This window comes from Rhinatrema bivittatum, chromosome 1 (genome assembly GCF_901001135.1).
Source record: "Rhinatrema bivittatum chromosome 1, aRhiBiv1.1, whole genome shotgun sequence".
Classification (NCBI taxonomy): domain Eukaryota; kingdom Metazoa; phylum Chordata; class Amphibia; order Gymnophiona; family Rhinatrematidae; genus Rhinatrema; species Rhinatrema bivittatum.
This window is the reverse complement of record NC_042615.1, coordinates 759,532,458-759,555,663: the sequence shown is the minus strand read 5'-3', so window position 1 is coordinate 759,555,663 and position 23,206 is coordinate 759,532,458.

Genomic DNA, 23,206 nt, shown 5'->3' with positions numbered 1-23,206 from the left:
AACCTGGATCCAGGTCCTATCCCTGGCCAAGGCCCAGGCATTGGGACCCAGCTTCCGGGCTGGACCCCATAATAGGGCCTGGGTCTGTGCCAAAGCCCTGGCTTCAGGCTGGACCTCAGCATCAGGCCTGAGCATTGGGACCTGGCCTCCGGACCGGCCCGAGCATTGGCCCAGACATAGACCTTGTCAGCACATCCCCCCTGCATTGCGTAAGTGGGGGCTGGGGAGAATCCTGGTCCACGCATTTTTCTGAGTGGGAGGAATGGGTTATGTGGCCAGTCAACCTTGGGAGGTATTTTCTTAGCATGATACAATCCAGACAAAATAAAAATACAGAACTGATACTCTTAGAAAAAAGATGGAAACAAGTAATTATCCATTCAAAAAGGTAGTACAATCCAATATACTGTGTGTATATATATATATATAGTCAATCTCATTCCCATGGATAAGTCAAGGGTATTTTTGGGCACCAAAATCAAGAATTATCTGTCATCTGTGGATAAGTCAAAGGTAAAACCTAGAGGCTTATAAAATGGTGAAATCATACTAAGAGACAAACAGATAGCTTAAGAAAATCGCTTTTATTAATTTTTTTAAAGCAGAATGAAGTATCTCATAAAAAACATCATTTAACAACTTAAAAAAATGTCCCTGATGTACAAATCCTTGCCTCCCTCCCCCATAGCTGTCCCTGCTGTTTGAAATCTTCTCTTTTATTCAAATCCTTCCAAGTCCAATTCTTCATCGTTGAAATGGCCGAATAAATCATGGAATTGTTCTTTGGTCATGTGATCAGCATAAATGTCTTCAGTGTCTCCATCTGTTGAATCATCATCTGATTCTGATTCATCTTTGCCTTCATAGATGGCATCATCTTCTGATCCATCCATAGCATTTTTAATGCCGCATTTCAGGAATGACTTCTTGACCATTTCTGGTGGCATTGACTCCCAGACATCCTTCACCCATTTCGCTACCAAATCATGTCTGGTTTCATCAGGTTCCCTCCTTTCATTAACTTTGCTTGACTAGAAGACATCCATTGTTGCCACATATGCCACAATTGGTCCTTGAAAGGCTTGTTGAGACAGACATCTAACGGCTAGAGCACTGATGACAGACCTCCTGGAATCACTGCTAATGTGATTGCCATGTTCTTTGCATCATCCTTCACATCCTCTGTTATATGTGTGCAGAACATATCCTGCCCCAATAGTGATGGCTGTTTTCTTAGCCCCATATCTGGTCATCTACCCCAATCATTGTTCCCTCCTCATCCATCCATCCTTTAGGATGAACCTGAACAGTTATGCCTGCTGGAATTTTTAGATTCTTTGGCATTGTTTTCCTCTTGAATATTACCACCAGACACAGTTTTGTGCCATCTGCCAGGCAAGACAGGACCACCATGAAATGGGTCTTTTCATGACCAATTGTTTTTACAAATATGGTCTTCTCACCAACACCAGCTACAGTGCAATTGCCAGGTATATCAAATGTCATAGCGTTTTAGCCATACTTCAATGTTATTCATATCGAAATGATTATTCTCTGCTGAATAATGAATTTGTGGAATGAACAGATCTTTTCATCAAGCTCTTTAGGCAGCTTCTGTGAAGTATTCGTGAGCTGACAAAGGCACAATCCATATCGGTTCATGAACCAACCAGACGATGTTTTGAATTCTTTCAGACCTTCTGTTGCTGAATATTTTCCTTCTCTTGCCATTTGCAGGGCACAAATCCTAATGCTCGAGCGAGTCACAATGTAGCCATTCTGTCTGCATTCCATTACCCAGTCATTCAAATCCTTTCCCATTCCTTCAAAAGGTGCAATTTTGAAATGTAAGGCTTTCTTTGACTTTGGAATTTTTAGCAGATTTTCTTCATTTTTTCGCCAATCTCTGATGAGTTTTCCACTAATGTCAAATTCTCTTGCAGCTACACAATTATTGGCCTCCTTTGTACAATCTATAACCTTCAGTTTCAGTGATACAGTGTAAGATGCTCTCTTTTTCTTCTTAGTGTTCATTTTCCTGAGGGTAAGATGTCATTATTCTAATGGCCCTGCTATCTGAATCCTTCTCTCCCTCCCTCATGTCTGACCCTCCTGTCTGAATTCTTCCCTCCCTCCATCCCCCATAGCTGTCCCTCATGTCGAATCCTTCCCTCCCATGGCTGTCCCTCTTGTCTCAATCCTTTCCTACCTCTCTCATGTCGGTCCCTGCTGTCTGAATCCTTCCCTCCCTCCCACATGTCTGTTCCTGCTATCTGAATCCTTCCTGCCCTCCCTCGTGGCTGCCCCTCCTATTTGAATCCTTCCCCCCCCCCCACCCATCCCGATTCCTTTACTCACCTGCTGCTATCTGGACAATGATGGCACTTGCTCAGGAACATCCTTCCCCCTCCCCCGTGGTCTCCCAGTGTAGTGGTAGGACAGCTTTTCCCCACAACTCCTCCGGATCCCTTGCTGCTCCTATGAGGATTACGAATATACCATACTGGGTCAGTCAGACCAAGGGTCCATCAAGTCCAGTATCCGGTTTCCAACAGTGGCCAATCCAAGTCATAAGTACCTGGCAAGTACCCAAACATTAGACAGATCACAAGCTACAATTGCTTATTAATTACCATCATAGGAGTTTATGGATTTATCCTCTAGGAACTTATTCAAACCTTTTTTAAACCCAGTTACATTAACTGCTGTAATCACATCCTCTGGCACTGAATTCCCAAGCTTAACTATGTGGTGAGTGAAAAATAATTTTCTTCAATTTGTTTTAATTGAGCTACTTGCTAACTTCATGGAGTGCCCCCTGGTCCTTCTATTATCTGAGAGAGTAAATAACTGATTTACATTTATTTGCTCAAGTCCTTTCATGATTTTGTAGACTTCTATCATATCTCCCCTCAGTCATCTCTTCTCCAAAATGAACAGCCCTAACTTCTTTAGCTATTCCTCATAGGGCAGCCGTTCCATGCCCCTTATCATTTTGGTTGCCCTTCTCTGTACTTTCTCCAGTGCAGCTATATCCTTTTTGAGATGCGGTGACCAGAACTGCACACAGTATTCAAGCTGTGGTCTTAATTAGAGATGTGAATCGGAATCGGTTCTGATTCTGGTTCCGATTCACATCGTGTTTTTTTTTTTCGTCTGGCCCGATCGCGGTTTTGTTTATTAGCTGCGCCCTAGCCGATAAACAAAAAAAACACCCCGACCCTTTAAAACTAATCCCTTAGCTTCCCCCACCCTCCCGACCCCCCAAAAAACCTTTTACAGGTACCTGGTGGTCCAGTGGGGGTCCCGGGAGTGATCTCCCGCTCTCGGGCCATCGGCTGCCACTAATAAAAATGGCACCGATGGCCTTTGCCCTTACCATGTGACAGGGTATCCGTGCTATTGGCCGGCCCCTGTCACATGGTAGGAGCACTGGATGGCCCCCGCCATTTTTAAAGATGGTGCCGGCCATCCAGTGCTCCATGTGTCATGGCCGGCCAATGGCACGGATACCCTGTCACATGGTAAGGGCAAAGGGCCATCGGCGCCATTTTGATTAGTGGCAGCCGACGGCCCAGGAGTGGGAGATCGCTCCCGGGACCTCCACTGGACCACCAGGTACCTGTAAAATGTTTTGGGGGGGGGGTCGGGAGGGTGGGGGAAGCTAAGGGATTAGTTTTAAAGGATTGGGGTGGGTTTAGGGGTTATTTTTGTGTGCCGTTTTTCCCACCCGCCCCAAAACGATAAGAGAACCCCCTCGAACAATTTCGTGGGGTTTTCCTATCATTTTGGGGGAGCCCCTATTTCTGACGATTTTGAAAATATCGTACGATATTTTCAATCATCCGAAGCCCGATTCACATCCCTAGTCTTAATAATTCCTAATATTGTGTTTGCTTTTTTGATTGCCACAGCACACTGGGCCGATGATTTCAATGTATTATCCACTATGATGCCTAGATCTCTTTCCTGGGTGGCAACTCCTAAGATAGAACCTAACATTGTGTAACTACAGCAAGGGATATTTTTTCCTATATGCATCACTTTGCACTTGTCCATGTTAAATTTCATCTGTCATTTGGAAGCCCAATCTTCCAGTCTCACAAGATCCTCCTGCAATTCATCACATTCCGCTTGAGGTTTAACCACTCTGCATAATTATTTGTCATCCGAAAAACTTGCAGTCGTTCTGGCACATCCTCCCTCCTACCCCATGGGGTCCCAGTTGCACAATTTGAACCCTGGCTTGGGAGGGGGGAGGACGTACCTGCTCAACTACAAGTGCCATCATACCGGCACTATGTAGATTGACCCTTGGACAAGACGACCGTGATTTTAAGGATTATTTTTGAGGGTAAAGTTTTTTACTTATACATGAGTATATACAGTATATATATATATATATATATATATATGGTATACTATATAGTACTTTTTTTGAATGGATTATATAGATATACACACACAGTATATTGGAGTGCACTACCTTTTTGAATGGATAATTACTTGTTTCCACCTTTTTCCTAAGAGTATTAATTCTGTATTGTTATTTTGCTTGGATTGTATCATGCTAAGAAAAGGCCTCCCGGCCCCACCATCCATTCCTCTCACCCGGAAAAAAAACCCAGTACATCTCCTTTCATATGTTAAGGCAAACTTCATTCTTTAACCATAAAGTCTTTGGATAGCATTTTCATATCCAAAACAAAAATAAAATCTTCCTACCTTCACTTTGGACATGCCTGTCACTTATCTTATAGAACAAATCTTCAGCTACACCAGCACCTCATACTTAGGAAGCTGTACGTAGCTTAAATCTATCACTTATTAACTCACTCTTAATCTCATCTACCGAATAGGTAGAAAACACCTACAAACTCCACTTCATGTCAGGTCCAAGTCAGCTCTCTCTCACTGACTTGTGTTGAAGCAGTATTTGTACCCTCTCAAGGCTATTCTTCATAGGAAGGAAACATGCACCCTGCAGAGCACTGTGTGTACAGGGTTTCTGTCTTCTAAATGCCCTCCATTTGGGGAAAGAAGAACTCTTAACTCTCCAGATATTTCTGGTGACCCTAACCAGGATTACCTTTGTATCAATCAATCAATCATTTATTATACACTCTTACAGCAGATGAGATGAAAGCGTGTTACAATGCTGCAGTAACATCAATATCAAGAGCATTTTACATAAAATGGGGAATACTGCCACAGATACAATGCTAGTAATCAATGAGAGAGAATTCAGAGAAGAGAAACTAGCTATAGGCAAATTTATATCAACCAAACACCATCTGAGATCACCGAGAAGCAATCATTTGAGAAAACTTTGGGAGGAGGAGACCAAACTGAGCAAGAGGTTAAATTGAGACAATGCAGATAATTGCATTTTGAAGATGGGGTGGTGGGGAATCGTTAATTTGATGGGATAAGCTAGGGGAAGTAGACGAGCAGTGGGCAAAACTGAAAGGAGATATTGTAAAGGCAACCAACTTTTTTGTTAGAAAGATAAATAAAAGGAAAAGGAAAAAGAGGCTACTGTGGTTTTCTAAAGAAGTGGCTGAAAAGATAAGGGAAGAAAAGGTTAGGGTTTGTAAACTACAAGAGATTGCAGAAAATGGAAAACAGGTAAAAATATCTGATGAAGCTATGAAATGTTGGGAAAGTACTTAGGAAAGCAATGGCATACATGGGAAAAAAAAGCTAATGAATATGGTAAAAGAGGGCAATTACATATTTAGATATATTAGTGATGAGGAAGTACAAAATTGTTATTGTAAGATTCATAGGTGAAGCTGGGAATATGTGTAGGTTGTCAAGGAGAAAGCAGAATTGCTTAACAAATACAGAACGGTCACCTGCAATTGGAGCAGTGGGAGTTCTTAGTAAAGCTTCTGCTACTTCTGAAGAAATGGAGAAAGCATGACAGGCTAGCGCAGATTAGCTGTGAACCTGGACACAAAGACCAGCTCTCAGAGGCTCCTTGCCAGCTCCACAAGAAGGCTGGTGAGCAGGAAGAGAGGGAAATGAACAGCAGGGAGCAATTGTGGAAACTCTCCTACTGTGATACTACATAAAATAAAGCCCTAGGCAAAAAGTGAACTATTGAGGAGTGTTCTTTCTGGTAGGGACATATTTATGTGATGCAGTCAAGACAGAATAAAAGTACTTGTAATTTATGCTATTTGCAACTTGACACTGCTGAGCTCATGGATGCTTATTCGTTAAAATCATTTATATTCTGCCAATCCGAATGTTTTGCTCTTGGCAGATTGTAAAGGTTATCAGAGGTTTGGGCTATGTGAGAGACATTTGAAAAACGAGAGTTGAGGAAAGACACTGCCAAGAGAGAGATGCTATTAGAAGCACTGCTGTCTGAGAGTACATTTTAAAAGAGAAAATTGGTTAAATATTTAATTTGAGGGAAATGGTGACTAAATTAAGATAGGGTGGTATATGTGTGAAAGTGTGTTAAAACTTGAGTCACAGTAAAACTATAAAACTAAATGTTGTTTTCCCTGAGAAAATCCTGTTAGTTAAATTCAGGAAAAAGAATGACTGAAAGAAGGTTGAAAGAGTTTTCTTCAGCAGTCACATGAGATTTTTAAAAAATAGGATGCATGTGATTAAAAAGAACGGCTCTTTTTTACTATGAATATTTTGAGTGAGGCTTCAAATAATAAAAACATCTTAATAAACTGTGAAGAAAAGCATTTTTGAAAAAAATTAACTAGCATAAAATTTTGAGAGTGCTTTGTAGACCGTAAAATTTGATTAGAGATTCTGAGACAAGACTATAGTTAAAATCACATTTGCTATTGTTCTCAAGCCACGATGGTTATGATGGGGGTAGTCAACTCTGAACCTGCAGTGTCACAAACAGGTCTGGTTTTCAGAACATCCACAATAAATATGAATGAGGTACAATATATATAGCATTCAATGGAGGCAGTATATGCAAATACAGTACATCTCATGCATATTCATTATGGATATCTTGAAAACCAGAGTTGATTGTGACCTTCCAGGACCTGAGTTGCCTACCCTTGGGTTATGCCATATAAGAAAAGTATAATAATGAAAACAGCAACTCATGCTATATATTGATGCCAGTTTTCAAGTTGTAGCCAAGAGACAGAGAAAGATTCACCTTGGGCAAAATTTAAGTTCTTTAGCTGAGATTCTATTATGGTGGTAGAATCCTAAGGCTGCTGATTCTAAACTAAAACTTAAAGTCACAGAATTATTTCAAAGTGAGAGTATACGTGTTCTGATTTGATAACAGTCTCTGAAAGGGAATTAGGGAAATATGTTTCATGTTACATTTTTATCATACTATATTCATAATACTCAAAGGTTCCAGAAAACATAACTGGAGGGAATATTTGTATAAATAGTGTTGCATAATCACTGATGTTAAAGTGTAGTCAATTTTATTTTACTGATTTTTTAAAGTAAGATGAGTAGGTACTGTTTCTAAATCAAGAGGATGATGTTTCTGTGCTGACCAAGAGAATCTGCAATACTATGATGATTCTGAAAACTTTTTGGTGCCCAGCAAGCTACAGAACTGTGAGAAAAATTGTGCACCAATTAAAAAGATATTTACACACATCTGGCCAGGCATAATACCAAAGATGCTTGTGGTATCTGGTTTGGTTTTTTTTTTTTTTGCAAACTCTATGACATAAAGCATATATTTAGCAAAAAGATTCTCTAGCAATAATGTGAGAGAAACTAGCTATAAGCAAAATTATATCAACCAAACACCATCTGAGATCACCGAGAAGCAATCATTTGAGAAAACTTTGGGAGGAGGAGACCAAACTGAGCAAGAGGTTAAATTGAGACAATGCAGATAATTGCATTTTGAAGATGGGGTGGTGGGGAATCGTTAATTTGATGGGATAAGCTAGGGGAAGTAGACGAGCAGTGGGCAAAACTGAAAGGAGATATTGTAAAGGCAACCAACTTTTTTGTTAGAAAGATAAATAAAAGGAAAAGGAAAAAGAGGCTACTGTGGTTTTCTAAAGAAGTGGCTGAAAAGATAAGGGAAGAAAAGGTTAGGGTTTGTAAACTACAAGAGATTGCAGAAAATGGAAAACAGGTAAAAATATCTGATGAAGCTATGAAATGTTGGGAAAGTACTTAGGAAAGCAATGGCATACATGGGAAAAAAAAGCTAATGAATATGGTAAAAGAGGGCAATTACATATTTAGATATATTAGTGATGAGGAAGTACAAAATTGTTATTGTAAGATTCATAGGTGAAGCTGGGAATATGTGTAGGTTGTCAAGGAGAAAGCAGAATTGCTTAACAAATACAGAAATGTCACCTGCAATTGGAGCAGTGGGAGTTCTTAGTAAAGCTTCTGCTACTTCTGAAGAAATGGAGAAAGCATGACAGGCTAGCGCAGATTAGCTGTGAACCTGGACACAAAGACCAGCTCTCAGAGGCTCCTTGCCAGCTCCACAAGAAGGCTGGTGAGCAGGAAGAGAGGGAAATGAACAGCAGGGAGCAATTGTGGAAACTCTCCTACTGTGATACTACATAAAATAAAGCCCTAGGCAAAAAGTGAACTATTGAGGAGTGTTCTTTCTGGTAGGGACATATTTATGTGATGCAGTCAAGACAGAATAAAAGTACTTGTAATTTATGCTATTTGCAACTTGACACTGCTGAGCTCATGGATGCTTATTCGTTAAAATCATTTATATTCTGCCAATCCGAATGTTTTGCTCTTGGCAGATTGTAAAGGTTATCAGAGGTTTGGGCTATGTGAGAGACATTTGAAAAACGAGAGTTGAGGAAAGACACTGCCAAGAGAGAGATGCTATTAGAAGCACTGCTGTCTGAGAGTACATTTTAAAAGAGAAAATTGGTTAAATATTTAATTTGAGGGAAATGGTGACTAAATTAAGATAGGGTGGTATATGTGTGAAAGTGTGTTAAAACTTGAGTCACAGTAAAACTATAAAACTAAATGTTGTTTTCCCTGAGAAAATCCTGTTAGTTAAATTCAGGAAAAAGAATGACTGAAAGAAGGTTGAAAGAGTTTTCTTCAGCAGTCACATGAGATTTTTAAAAAATAGGATGCATGTGATTAAAAAGAACGGCTCTTTTTTACTATGAATATTTTGAGTGAGGCTTCAAATAATAAAAACATCTTAATAAACTGTGAAGAAAAGCATTTTTGAAAAAAATTAACTAGCATAAAATTTTGAGAGTGCTTTGTAGACCGTAAAATTTGATTAGAGATTCTGAGACAAGACTATAGTTAAAATCACATTTGCTATTGTTCTCAAGCCACGATGGTTATGATGGGGGTAGTCAACTCTGAACCTGCAGTGTCACAAACAGGTCTGGTTTTCAGAACATCCACAATAAATATGAATGAGGTACAATATATATAGCATTCAATGGAGGCAGTATATGCAAATACAGTACATCTCATGCATATTCATTATGGATATCTTGAAAACCAGAGTTGATTGTGACCTTCCAGGACCTGAGTTGCCTACCCTTGGGTTATGCCATATAAGAAAAGTATAATAATGAAAACAGCAACTCATGCTATATATTGATGCCAGTTTTCAAGTTGTAGCCAAGAGACAGAGAAAGATTCACCTTGGGCAAAATTTAAGTTCTTTAGCTGAGATTCTATTATGGTGGTAGAATCCTAAGGCTGCTGATTCTAAACTAAAACTTAAAGTCACAGAATTATTTCAAAGTGAGAGTATACGTGTTCTGATTCGATAACAGTCTCTGAAAGGGAATTAGTCAGGGAAATATGTTTCATGTTACATTTTTATCATACTATATTCATAATACTCAAAGGTTCCAGAAAACATAACTGGAGGGAATATTTGTATAAATAGTGTTGCATAATCACTGATGTTAAAGTGTAGTCAATTTTATTTTACTGATTTTTTAAAGTAAGATGAGTAGGTACTGTTTCTAAATCAAGAGGATGATGTTTCTGTGCTGACCAAGAGAATCTGCAATACTATGATGATTCTGAAAACTTTTTGGTGCCCAGCAAGCTACAGAACTGTGAGAAAAATTGTGCATCAATTAAAAAGATATTTACACACATCTGGCCAGGCATAATACCAAAGATGCTTGTGGTATCTGGTTTGGGTTTTTTTTTTGCAGACCCTATGACATAAAGCATATATTTAGCAAAAAGATTCTCTAGCAATAGAACCTTTCAGAGGAAATTATAATCTTGGGAAAGTATTTATCAGATTTAAAGTCCTGAGTGAAGTTTAACTGTAAAAGAAGAGACAAGAACAAAAAATCTAGAGTGTTATAAAAATAGAAAAGTGTATTTTATTTCTGGTTTCTTTCCTGATGCAAATGAAAACAAAGAGAAATGAGCTTTCAAAAGGAAAAAACAGAAGGAAAATGAATAGAGTTTAAAAATACTTTCCTGGTATATTGCTGAGTAGCTGTGGAAAAGAAAGTTAAAGCTGGTTTATTTTAAGTGTGTACTGGAATAGTAATTTGCAAAGTATTATCTTATAATTGTTTACCTGCAAATCTTTAATGTGCTTCATTCTGCCAGATGAAGAACAACTACCTCTACCTGCTAGTGAATAAAACTTACCATCATTGAAACAGTGATTTTGTCTCTTTTTGTGAACAACTCATTTAAGGACCAGAACCTTTTCTTAAATCCCCGCTTTTCATTGGGAGAAGCCAAGTCCAGGTGGGACCACCCTTAATTTTTAGTTTACCTGGTAGACATGGCAAAAGTAAATTTCTCTTAGAATAACAGCTAGGGACCCCCATAATCATACCACTGTGGGGAGCCCACATACTTCCAGCCATCAAAACTGGGGAGGCCCTGCCTCTAAGGCGGTTTATACTTCCATACTTTTCCATTTTTGCAAATTAGCAAGTGTAATTTTTGTGGGGAGTTTTGCCAGGATAATTTTCAGAGCAAATTTGCAGTCATAAGTTTGCTTTGAAAATTGATGTAAGTTTTGGCCTAATAGCCTGCAAATATCTGTGGGCTGTTTGTACCCTATCTTATTATGATGGTAATTCCCTAACTATATACAGCCTTGAAAACAGAAAATTGAATCAACAATCCATTTCTGAAATGCAGACTATATAGAGTAAATCTGTACATAGCAGTTAGCGTAACTGGATTTAAAAAGGGTTTAATAAAGTTTCTGAAGGAAAAATCCATAAACCATTTCTAGTCATGTAGACATGGAGAAGCCACTGCTTATCCCTGATTATGAGCAAGAAGATAGGTGCAGAAAGGTCTCCTCAAGGTCCCTTCTCCTTGCATAGCTCATCTGGTTGAGGCAAGACCAAAATTTCTTAGTTGCTAGCTGTCTTTTGTGGAACTCAATGCCCGACAGTATCTCATCTTGTACTGACACATTTAAGAAGGCCTTGAAAACTTACAGGGTCATTTATCAAATCGCGTTATGGTGTTTTTGTATGCATTAAGTGCCTTTAACGCAAGCGAAAACCCCTTAATGCTTACGATAGCACCATAATGCATGGTGGGATGCAAATCTGAAAAAGAGGAGGAGTGGGCTGGACTCACAGTTTTGCAAAGCCCTATTGCATGGCTTTAACTACACCTTTTTCATTGGTGTTAGGCATAATAGTTTTGAAGCTCCTGGAGAAGCCAGTTAGCTATTGGGGAGGGGGGGAGAGAGAGAGCACCTAACCATAATGCCCTCACACTGGATAGGTATTATATCTCTATGGGAGGCCCACCTAGTAACTCGAGGTGAGGTTTAGGTATTAGTGTAGGGGTTAGGGGTCACTTTGACATTCAAAGTGAGATGTATGAACAGCACAGTGCTCTCTTGTGAAGATTTGATGACCTTCGGAAAGAGGAAACGCAGCCAAAGATGATATTTATGCAATGTTCTCTCAACCTAGCTTGATGCTACCCAGGTAGAGAGTCCATCAAGCTAGGCTGAGAGAACATTGCACAAATCTCATCTTTGGGTGAGTTTCCTCACTCCGAAGGTTCTCATATCTTCACAAGAGAGCACTGTGCTGTTCATACATCTCACTTTAAATGTCAAAGTGGCCCCTAACCCCTACACTAATACCTAAACCTCACCTCGAGTTTCTAGGTGGGCTTCCCATAGAGATATAAATACCTATCTAGTGTGAGAGCATCATAGCAGAGTTCTCTCTTTCTCTCAGTTTTAAAACTACTAAAATGGTCCACAAAATGTGAAAATGTTAGCATTTCAGATAGGTATTAGTGCACTTTGTGATAAACTGCCTGTTACTATAAAACACACCCCTTTTCATATTAGTGTATTTTGATAAATCCAGGCCTTAGCTTTTTAGACAGGCAGTCATTTGAGTATAACAATTAGATCTTGTATTATCTAGGTAGTTGTGACACTTGATGGAATTGTTTGCTCATTTAGTTCATTAATGGCAGTTAAGCCCCTCTCCTTTTTAAAAATGATTTTTTTTTTTTTGTTCTGTAATAGAGTATGTTTTGTCTTGTTTTTACCATAGTATTAGATGTTTGATACTGTCACAGCCCACTCCTCAAAGGGCGGAGGGAGGTACTATGCTTGGACAGGAGCATACCTTGGGGAGACCGGGGTGATCTAGAGATGATGTCTTCTACCTGGTGCAGCCGCCATTCTGTGTAGGTGGGGCCCTTGGGTGCCAGCAGCTGCTTGGATTTGCTAGCAGAAGCAAGAACCAGGACTAGGACTGGATCAGGAACCAGGAGACAGAGCTGAAGTCTGGGACTGGATCAGAGCTGAAGGCCAGGATCAGAGTCAAGGACCAGGAATAGAGCAGGAATCCAGATACAGCAGGAACCAGGACATGCAGAAATTCAGCCAGTTAACAGAGTATCACAGCACAAACTCTATAAGGACTGGTGGACCAGCAAACGTATGTCAAGCTAGAGCTCCTTATATACAGCCCTCAGTTTGGAAGCCACTTAATAGTGGTTCCATAGGGATCCTTCAGTGGCATGTCTCCCTAACTTGGCCTCATTTTAGCATTTTCTACAGAATGCTTAATGATTCAGGGTCCCTGGAGCTCCGCTGCAGGTTTCTCTAGCTTTGGGTTTGATCCCTTCTGCCTCTGAAAGTTACTTATACTGTTGTGATAGACAAAATCCGGAAGTGGATCCTTAGGCCGACTGCCCGGCGGGAACAGTCGGGAGGCAGAACTCCCACTGGGCAACTGGAGCTTCACCTGGAAACCCGCGACTCCTCCAGAGGAGCTGTGAGAGCCCGGGTCGCAAGGTCTTAGGAGTCTTCGCCCTGGAAGTCCGAGGTCCCCCCAGGAGAAGCCCGTAGGGACCCGGACCGCTGGGACTTAGGCGAGGGTGAAGAAGCCCAGGAGTGAAGTACGGACCGGAGTCTAGGCAGATGGCAGGCAAGCAGGAATCGGAGTACAAACCGGGGTCAAGGCAGGCAGAAGACAAGCTGGAATCGGAGTCACGAACCGGGATCAAGGCAGGCAGAAGACAAGCTGGAATCGGAGTCACGAACCGGGATCAAGGCAGGCAGAAGACATGCTGGAATCGGAGTCACGAACCGGGGTCAAGGCAGGCAGAAGACAAACTGGAATCGGAGTCACGAACCGGGATCAAGGCAGGCAGAAGACAAGCTGGAATCCAAGTGCAGGCAACAGGAATCAGGAACCGGGTAGCAGCAAGGCAACTAGTACTTCAAGGAAGGAACCTCGTTGCAAGGCAATTCGAAAAGCCCCGGGTCCCGGTTTAAATCCCTACCCGGCGTCTGACATCACGGGGGGCGTGTCAGCACATCCGGGTGCTGACAGCAGAAAAACCCTCCCGTCGCGCGCGCGCGTTCCCCCGAAGGGGAGGAGTCCCCCGCGACGGCCGGCGGCGTCTCCCACGAGGAGGAACTAGGCCCATGCTGCCCGCACGAGCTCCGAGCCCGCGGACCGCGGCCCAGACCCGGGACCTGGAGGGAAGGTAAGGGCTCGGACGCCCCCGTGGCGGCCGCGACCGCAACAGTACCCCCTCCCTTACGCCCTCTCCGCCGAGGGCCAAGTTTCCCAGGATTGTCCAAATGGAACTGAGTTAGCAGTGATTTGTCCAAGATGTTCCGAGCTGGTTCCCACGAGTCCTCCTCGGGACCGCACCCCTCCCATGCCAGCAGGTACTCCCAGCGACGGGCGTGGAAGCGGACGTCCAGAACCTCCCGTACTTGATACGTATTCTCACCTGAAGAAGCAGAAGAAAGTGCATCCGAGGAGGGGTGATGGAAGCGTGAAAAAACCACCGGTTTCAGCAAGGAGACGTGAAAAACGTTATGTATGCGCAGGGTAGTGGGAAGACGAAGTCTATACGATACCGCTCCTATACGTTCCGCAACTTGGAAAGGACCGCAGTAACGGGGAACCAATTTGCGAGAACGATTGGGTAGGTGAAGATTCCGGGTGCTGAGCCAAACCTTGGTGCCTGGCAGGAAGACTGGTGCAGGACGTCGGTGGCGATTAGCAAACTGCTGAGACTTCTTCGCTGCGCTGGTTAGTCTGTGCTGAATACTCCTCCAGAGACGATGCACTTGACTTGCTGTGGTTAGTGCAGCAGGGGAAGGAACGGAAACAGGTACTGGTATTGGGGGCCGCGGGTGGCGACCAAACACAATCTGAAAAGGCGTTCGTCCCGTGATGGCATGGGTGTGGTTGTTGTAGGCGAACTCAGCCCAAGGCAGAAGAGAAACCCAGTTAGTCCCCTTCTCAGAAACAAAACTTCGGAGGAAAGTCTTAAGAGTACGATTAGTGCGCTCCGTTTGACCATTGGTCTGTGGGTGGAAAGCCGTAGACAAATTCAGCTGTACCCCAAATTTCTTACAAAGGGCACACCAGAAACGGGCCGTAAACTGTGGTCCTCTGTCAGATACGATACTCTGAGGTAGTCCATGAGCCCGGAAGATGTGCTGAGTAAACAAAAGCGCGAGCTCAGGTGCAGAGGGTAGTTTAGGCAGAGGCACCAAATGGATCATTTTAGAGAAACGGTCTACGGTTACCCAAATGACCGTATTACCTTCTGAGGATGGCAGATCCACCACAAAATCCGTGGCAATGTGGGACCACGGTTCCGCGGGAATAGGTAGTGGGTGCAGCAGGCCCCAGGACCGGCCATTCAAGGGTTTTTGCCGAGCACATACTGGACACGAATCCACATACAACCGTACATCCTGACGGATTTGAGGCCACCAGTAATAGCGATTTAGTAGATCGAGAGTCCTCGCTCTGCCAGCATGACCTCCTGAAAGGGAATCGTGGGCCCAGGCTAACGCCTTTCTTCGGTCCCTGCGGGAAACCACAACTCGACCTAGAGTAGAAACAGTGGAATTAGCCACCTGGATCTTAGCCGGGTCAATGATGTGTTGGGGACAATTTTCCTTTTCCTCCTGAATTTCATAACGGGAGAGTGCATCTGCCCGAACGTTCTTCGCGGCTGGCCGATATTTTAATATGAAATCAAAACGGTTAAAGAAGAGTGACCAACGTGCTTGTCTGGGATTCAATCGTTGGGCCTGGTTTAAGAACTCCAAATTCCTATGATCAGTGTAAATCGTGACCGGATGGAGAGAGCCCTCCAACCACTGCCTCCATTCTTCCAGTGCAAGTTTGACGGCCAGCAACTCCTTATCTCCTATGCCGTAATTACACTCAGCTGAAGAAAACTTTCTGGAGAAATAGGAGCAGGGTAGGAGATGTCCGGTAGTGGAAACTTGCGAAAGGACCGCTCCCACCGCAATATTCGAAGCGTCTACTTCAACAAAGAATGGCCGAGTGGGATCCGGGTGACGTAGACAAGTATCCTGGAGAAACGCCTTCTTTAACTGATCAAAAGCCTCGCAAGCTTCTTCAGGCCATAGACGGGTGTTAGCCCCCTTCCGAGTCAAAGCAGTTAAAGGTGCCACCAAATGAGAGTACTGGGGAATGAAGTGTCTATAGAAGTTAGCAAACCCCAAAAACCGCTGCAACGCTTTAAGCCCTTCAGGGCGGGGCCACTTCTTGATGGCGGACACCTTGCTGGGATCCATCCGGAAACCGGTAGAGGACACTATATACCCTAAGAAGGGTAACGACTCCCGCTCAAAGAGACATTTCTCAAATTTCGCATACAGGTGATGGTTCCGTAGGATCTGGAGGACTTGTCTCACATGTTGTCGATGGGAGGAAAGGTCTGGAGAATGTATTAGCACGTCGTCCAAATAGACTATTACACAGGAATGTAGTAACTCTCGTAGAATCTCGTTCATTAAGTGCTGGAAGACGGCAGGGGCATTACACAGCCCAAAGGGCATCACTAAGTATTCGTAATGGCCGTCCCGGGTATTGAACGCCGTCTTCCATTCATCCCCGGGACGGATCCGGACCAAGTTGTATGCACCGCGCAGATCCAATTTGGTGAAAACTTGAGCCCCCTGGAGTCTGTCCAACAACTCTGGGATAAGAGGCAGCGGGTAGCGATTCTTCTTGGTGATGGCGTTGAGCCCACGGTAGTCTATGCACGGCCGTAAGGCTCCGTCCTTCTTTGCAACAAAAAAGAAACCAGCTCCTGCGGGAGACTTTGAAGGGCGGATGAAGCCCTTCGCCAGATTTTCGGTAATGTATTCTGACATAGCCCGAGTCTCAGGCTGAGACAAAGGGTATACGCGTCCCCGAGGAGGAGTAGAACCCGGGAGCAGTTCAATAGCACAGTCAAAAGGTCGGTGGTGTGGTAACAGTTCCGCTTTCTCTTTGGAGAAGACATCCCTAAAATCCGCGTACGGGGCCGGTAACTCCGGTTCGATGAGTGCCAATGGAATCCGGTGGACTTTCTTAGCTTGGAGACAGGACTGGAAACAGTCGGGGCTCCACTGGGTGATCTGAAAGTCCTTCCACCGGATTACTGGAGAGTGCTTTTGGAGCCAGGGTAGACCAAGGACCATCAGATGTACAGCTTTCTCCAGAATCAGAAATGAAATTTCTTCGGTGTGCAATAACCCCGTCTGCAGAATAAGCGGGAAGGTCTCTGTGGAAATGCACCCAGATAGAGGAGTACCCTGAATAGAGGTTACCCTCAAGGCAGGAGTCCTAGTTCGTGTAGAAAGAGACAACTGTTGCACGAGCTCCTTAGAAATGAAGTTGCCTCCAGCCCCGGAGTCGACCAAGGCTTGCGTGGAAAAAGAACCACCCGGGTATTCCAAAGTTACTGGTATGGTACATGGAGGAGCAGTGCTAAGGCAGCCTAGGGGACACTCCTCCCTTACCTCTAGGCGCGGGAGTTTTCCGCTCGTTCCTTGCATTGCGCAAGGTAGTGACCCTTACCGCCACAGTACAGACACAACCTCAGGTCGCGGCGACGCTGCCTTTCCTCGGGCGACAAAGAAGAACGACCCAATTGCATGGGCTCCTCCGAAGAAGTTGCTGAAGAGGCGGTAGTACCTCGAGAGCCAGAATTCAGGGTCTTTGGTGCCACAGATGTCAGGCGTCGAAAAGGGCGAGCCTCTCTCGCCCTCTGCTGTAAACGCCGATCGATTCGACCCGCAAGGTCAATAAGAGAGTTGAGGTTTTCTGGCAGATCGCGAGCCGCTAGCTCATCCTTTATACGGCCTGCTAAGCCCTCCAGAAAAACGCCCCGTAGAGCTTCATCCTGCCAGCCTACCTCGTGGGCGAGTGTGCGGAAATCCAATGCATAGTCCGCAAGAGACCGTGTTCCTTGCCGAAGCTGGAGCAACTCAGTAGTAGCGGAAGCTTGTCGTGCTGACTCATCAAAAGCCGCTTTAAACTCTTCAACAAAACGGTTCAAATCGCCCAGAGCCGGATCACTATTCTCCCACATGGGTGAAGCCCAGTTCAAGGCCCGTCCATCCAAAAGGGAAAAAATGTACGCCACCTTGGCGCCGTCAGTAGGGAACTGGTTAGGCAAAAGGGCAAAGCGCACGTAACATTGGTTTAAAAACCCTCGGCACGCCTTGGCATCCCCAGAGTAGCGGGATGGGGCTGGAAGCTGTGTCGGAGTCTGGAAGGTTACCAGCGGTACAGGAGCAGGTACCGGTACCTGTACAGGTGCGGGCGGCTCGACATCCATGCGAGCTGCCAACCGCTCTACAGTAGCGGCCAGAGAGTCCAAAACTTGTTGTTGCTGAACTAAGCGTTGGGCCAAACCCGGAATGGCCTGTAGCCCGGCGAGGTCTGCCGGATCCATGGCCTTGCAAACTGTTGTGATAGACAAAATCCGGAAGTGGATCCTTAGGCCGACTGCCCGGCGGGAACAGTCGGGAGGCAGAACTCCCACTGGGCAACTGGAGCTTCACCTGGAAACCCGCGACTCCTCCAGAGGAGCTGTGAGAGCCCGGGTCGCAAGGTCTTAGGAGTCTTCGCCCTGGAAGTCCGAGGTCCCCCCAGGAGAAGCCCGTAGGGACCCGGACCGCTGGGACTTAGGCGAGGGTGAAGAAGCCCAGGAGTGAAGTACGGACCGGAGTCTAGGCAGATGGCAGGCAAGCAGGAATCGGAGTACAAACCGGGGTCAAGGCAGGCAGAAGACAAGCTGGAATCGGAGTCACGAACCGGGATCAAGGCAGGCAGAAGACAAGCTGGAATCGGAGTCACGAACCGGGATCAAGGCAGGCAGAAGACAAGCTGGAATCGGAGTCACGAACCGGGGTCAAGGCAGGCAGAAGACAAACTGGAATCGGAGTCACGAACCGGGATCAAGGCAGGCAGAAGACAAGCTGGAATCCAAGTGCAGGCAACAGGAATCAGGAACCGGGTAGCAGCAAGGCAACTAGTACTTCAAGGAAGGAACCTCGTTGCAAGGCAATTCGAAAAGCCCCGGGTCCCGGTTTAAATCCCTACCCGGCGTCTGACATCACGGGGGGCGTGTCAGCACATCCGGGTGCTGACAGCAGAAAAACCCTCCCGTCGCGCGCGTGCGTTCCCCCGAAGGGGAGGAGTCCCCCGCGACGGCCGGCGGCGTCTCCCACGAGGAGGAACTAGGCCCATGCTGCCCGCACGAGCTCCGAGCCTGCGGACCGTGGCCCAGACCCGGGACCTGGAGGGAAGGTAAGGGCTCGGACGCCCCCGTGGCGGCCGCGACCGCAACATATACGTCTAAAAATGTTGTATATATTTTTTTGTTTTACCCTGCCATGGAGTACATGTGATATAAATCTTTTAAATGAATATATAGATAAAAATAAGAAGAATAAAATCTATTCTTTGTGATCCTGCGAGGTACTTGTGATCTAGATTGCCTACTGTCATAGACAGGATGCTAGACTTGATTGACCCTTGATCTGACCCAGTATGGTATTTCTTATTTTGTTATATTATACAACATTGCAATGAGTGCACGGTTATTTTATATGAAGATTTATTTAATTGAAATTGTATGTTAAAAAATGCATGTATCAATAGAATAAGAAAAAATTACAATGTCAATATGTAATCTTAACATTACTAATTTTTTTTCTAACTTTCACTAAGGGAATTCTCATTGACACAGGCATCAGCATCTAAGAGACCGTATAACCAAGATACTATTTTCTTTCCCTGGCATGCATTTCAGATAGTGCTTTTGAATATCATATTTGTTGTGCTGACACAGCTCTTGTTTGGATTCCAGTGATCTCAATGGTTTCTTGGTTATCAGAAGCGTTCTAATAACTCAGGCTGAAAGAAAGTTTCCATGCACCCTGCACAGAGCACGCTGCACTTTCCATTGGGAAACATATATTTCATCTTGGCCTCAATGAAAATAAAAGTGGTGTTGACCTAATTCTGTGTCATCCAGTGCTGATCTCCTAACTTTCGTCACAATATAGTCTGGCTCTTTTTGCCATACAGAGTGAATTACTGGGTCAGACTAAGGGTTTATGAAGCCCAGTATCCTGTTTTCAACAGTGGCCAATCCAGGTCACAAGAACCTGGCAGGATCCCAAAAGATAAATAGATTCCAAGCTGCTTATCCCAGGGATAACCAGTGGATTTCCCCAAGAACACCTTAATAATGGCTAATGGACTTTACTTCCAGGACCTTGTCCAACCATTTTTTAAACCTAGTTACTACATTATCATTTTTTTTTACCACATCCTCTAGCGAAGAATGCTAGAGTTTAACTATGTATTGAGTAAAAAATATGTTCTCCTATTTATTTTAAATGTACTACCTAGTAACTTCATTGTTTGTCCCCTAGTCAGAGCTGGTGCTAGCTTTGTTTCCACTTTGTGTGAACAATCATTGTGCACCCGCCCCCTGCTTTCATTCAGTCTTTGTTTCAGGCCACCAGAAAAAGCCCAGCTCCTTCCAGCGACTTAAAACTGTCACCACCACCCTTCATGTCTTTACCCCCTACCCTGGAACCCATAGCCAATGCAAGAGTATTAAGTGCCCTAGGCAAATCTTACACCCTTGGCACCCCCCCCCATGCACAAAGTTAAGAAATATGCATTTATAATAACAGATTTTACATGAGAAAGCGTATTCAAAGTACAGTATTCTAAGGTAAAAATATCACAACATGTATAATTATATTTACATGTACAGAAAAGCCTGCAAAAAAGACACTTGGAATCGATATGGCATTATGTTTGTTGTAATGTGTGACAGCCATGAGTACATTACAATTAAAATAACAAACCTACCATACCAAAACAGCACTAACTGCTAGCACTTGAAAAGTAATAAGCCTACCTATGAAAAGGCAACATTGCATATACTGCTCCAGGTCCTATTAGGAAAACAGAACAAACCAACTGCTATAGATTCCTATCGCTAGCAGAAGGCTTCTCCTCAGTCACACATGCAGATCCTCACCAAATACAGAAAAATAGAAACCATAAAGTATAATAAAAACATGTAGGCAAAAACTGATCTGGAAACCGCTATGTCAGACTCTGTATGCAGTGCAACAATGGACAAACACAACTATCAATTCTCAGGCATTAAACAATGAAATCAAGAAATATAATAAATATATTAATATTAATAGTATAAACATACTATTAAAAATAATATTTCAAAACAGCTGATGAATGGAAGATACAATAATTAACATATACAATTTGTTTTAAATTTCCCAAACACCAGTAAAATATTTCAAAACAGCAAATACCCCAAAATTACAACAAATAAGGATAAAATAATTCTTGCTCTCCATACCTGGGAACTTTTGATTTCTTGCCACTCTGAGATTGTCTTGGATTCGTGGGAGAAGGATCCAAAAACTTTCTCCTCCCTCTCTCATAGATATAGATATTTCTATACTTACACATATATGCTGTTTCTCCCACACACATACATACATATTCCCTCTCTTTCATACACACACATGCTCCCACTTACATACGTATACTCACACACACTCACCCTCTCTCTCACACACATGCTCAGAAGCACATACACTCACACATGCTCCCTCTTACATGCACCTACTCACATACACGCAAGATCCTTCTCTCTCACACACATACATGCTAAGATGCACACACATACAAGTGCATATACATGTTCAGAAACACACATACACTTCTCACGCTCACACACACATGCTCAGACACTTTTGCGACCATCGGTCTACGACGGCTTCACACCGCCTACCTCTCACTACTTGCGGCTCCTCCCGCTCACCTCAGACTACTGGCTGCCGCGGCGTTTGTTTTCCGTCCTCTCCGGCATCCCTGGACTGGCTTTGGTGCTGCCTCCCGCCATGCTCTTATCTTTATTTCCACATTGGCACGAACCTCAGGGGCGTCCTCCTGATATGACGTCACACTCGGATATTTAAGCCTACAGTATTTGCTAGCTCGTTGAATTAGCAATGAAACCCTTACGGATGGGATTCGCTCTTCGTAGCAAAGCTACTCTGCCACTCCAGCGCTATCTGGAACTCTTACACCCTTCGGGATTGCTAACAGGGTACCCGCTCCTCTGGGGCCTCTTCTACTTCTTTCAGGTGCTATCAGGAAACCGGTACTGCTCCTCGAGGGCCCATGTTCCCTGAGTCGCTGCCTGCATCTTCAAACCTTTCTACTTGGAAGACTTCACTAACAGTTTCCATCTGTGAGTACAACTTCCATCTTTTCCACAGTACTGCTTCACTGGAACCAGGTACTCGCTCCTCGAGGGCCTGCCCTCTGTTCTGGTGCCAGACCTCTCGTCTAGTGGAATCTCTGTTACTGCTACGTGAGTACAATAGAACTGAGTCTCTCTGCTACAAGGGATCAGGTACTCACTCCTCGAGGACCTGCTCTCCCTATCTCAGAGCTTCTCCTAATTCTACCTGGGACTGAATGTTTCTCATTGTGTACTCATAACTTTCAGTCTCTTTTCACTACAGCACAGCCTAGTAGAGGATTTGCTGTTCCAGCATTCTGTGGGAGACCTGCCCAGCTGGGCTCAACATCCACTACTCACTACTGCCACCTCTGGTGGTTTCCAAAACTGTATAATAAAAGATTCAAATCTGTGTTTATGTGTCCAGAGTCTAGCCTGACACCGTGGTCCCTCAAGGGACTGCCCCCCCCCCCCCCCCCCCGTGGGTGTGGTCAGCTGCCACAGTGTCCAAGGATCCACCCAAACATCAATAATCATAACAGACACATACTCAAAGAGAAGTGGCAGGCCTGGATTCCCACCCACCGTGTGCTTCAGTACCACAACCTTTCCTGATATAAACTGCAGAATTTACAGCTGAAAAGAACTTGCTACTATTCAGACTTCTTCCTCCATTTCCCTAGAGCTTGGTCGGTCTCTGCAGTTGTTTCAGTACTCCCTCTCAAACACACATGCTCAGACAAACACAAACACACTCCCTCTCATATACACATGCTATGATGCTCGGACGCGCACACACACACACACACACACACACACACACATACATGCTAACACACAGCAGCTCCCTCACACATACCAAGGTCTCTCTCGGCAGCCTGGGGCCCTCTTCTTCTTCACTTCCACTGAGGGGCAGGTTGGGAACTGCCTCATGGTCTTTTTTCTTCTGGCCGCATATGTGATTGGGAATCACTGGTAGGCCCTGCGGCTCTCTCATCTTGGCTGCACGGCAGGTTAACGACCGCCGGGTGGCCCCATAGTTCTCTCATCTCAGCCACGTGGTGGGTTGGGAACCGCTGGGCAGCCCCAGAACCACTGGACAACTCTGCAGCATTGGCTTTTCCAGGACATCTGGAGGGTTTCCGCCAGGTAGGCAGCTGTC